The following is a 1,847-nucleotide window of genomic DNA, read 5'->3' on the forward strand; positions in this document are numbered from 1 at the left end:
CCGGCTGGTGAAGAGAGTTTGGCAGTGATGCTCCTTTTAAAATTCTTGGCACATGTTCGCCGAGATCTAAGCAATCCTGAAATTAAAAAAAAAAAAAGAAAAAGAAAAAAAAGGTGGCTCAGTTGTCTAATGGGGATTTTGACGGAAAATGTCGATTTAAAGGATTCCTAGGCTGACTCCTCAGGCACCGATTGGCTGGCCGGTATACATCTCTCTCTGTCTCTCTCTCTCCCCACCCCCCCATATGGAATTTCTATTAATGTTTCCATATTTTTTCCTAGGTTGGGAGCACATCGAAAATCTGGGAGGAGGGTATGAGGAACATGTGTTTAGGATTCAGTCTAAGCCAGCTCCGGTCTGCTGCTCTTAAGTCTCCAATCTTCACCTGCAAAGTCATCTCACTGGATTCTTGAGACGATTTCAATGAGACAATGCGGGCAACGTGTGTAGCCTTGTGTCGGGGACGTACTGAGCACATAATGAGTGATGTTTACCATGAAGTCAGTGCCTGGTGGAAGCAGGTACTGTGCACAGTTAATTAATGAATCAAGCACCGCCCCTGATCCCGTAGGAAGCGAGGCGGGTGATGTTCAATTATCCTGCTCGGAAGGGACGGAGAGATTCGACATTCACGGGGCAGGCACCAGCTCTTCCCATTAGTTAAGAGGAAGGAGGTAAGGAAACTCTCCAGGGTCAAAGTGGCTTGAACAGTTTGGGGAAAATGGGCAGTGACCCTTCCTAGGAAACCTGACAGGGCGAGGCAGGAGGCTGGACATGTGGAGCCTGTCTATCTGGCTTGTAAATACTCACCCTCTCGGTCCTGTGGGGTGGCTCTGAGCCCGGTGCTTATCTCTCTCTCCTCAGCCCATCTGTAAGGTGCGAGTGGACTCCGAGCAGGTCCCTCCACCCCCTCTATGTGTCCCCAGTATTCCCGTCTCTAGAACAGGAGTGAAGTAACAGGTTTTTCCTACCAAGATACAGAGTCTTTTAAAGAACTTAAGAGTTGGAGAAGCAAACGGTCGTATTACGTTTTCAATGAGCCAGGCACGGTTCTTAGTGCCTTACATATTCTTTAGTGATATTTAGTTTCAGACCTCTCTCTCGGCTCGGGGTCCCCGTGGCTTCGGCCTCCGCTTGAGTGTCTATCTGCAGGGACAGAGGTCACTCGCTGCCTCTTGGAGCACTCCCTTTAGGTGGAGGGACCTCATGCCAGGAAGGAAGCAGCCCAGTCTGTCCTGCTTCAGCGTGCAGCCATTGGTCCCAAATCTGTGCTTTGTGGTCCCAAAGCAGGAGTCTGCTCCCTTCCTCTGTGGATGCCCTGAGAGATCCAAGGGCAGCCACCAGGCCCCAGAGCAGGACAGGCACCGCCCTTTCTCCCTAGCTTGGCGGTTGCCCACCATGAGAATGGAAACAAACCATGAAAAAGGCCAGAGTTTACTGAGCCCCCACTGTGTGCCAGGCCCCTGGACCTGGTTGAACTGCATTCTCAGACCAACCTTGCAGGCACCGCTATGGCGCCTTTCACAGGTGAGAGCCAGAGAGACTCCCCGAGTCAGGAACTTGCCCCAAGGTCGCACTGTTGACAAGCAGCAGCAGCTTCAGCCCGACTCCCAATCCCAGAAAGCAGGCGCAGAGCCACTGGAGCCCCGCGGGGCGCCGGGCGGGGGCGGGGGCGAGGGGGGGGGGCGGGAGGTCCCGCGGCCCGGCCCGTAGCGGACGAGCGGTCAGCACCAGGGACAGCTCCCGAACGGCTCCCCGCAGCCCCCGACGGCGGCGCGCGCGGGGCCGGCGGCGCGCTCCCCGCCGGCTCGTGCGCGCGCCCTCCCGCCAGCGCGCGCCCCGCGCCC

Source organism: Felis catus, chromosome D4, assembly GCF_018350175.1.
Source record: "Felis catus isolate Fca126 chromosome D4, F.catus_Fca126_mat1.0, whole genome shotgun sequence".
Taxonomy (NCBI): domain Eukaryota; kingdom Metazoa; phylum Chordata; class Mammalia; order Carnivora; family Felidae; genus Felis; species Felis catus.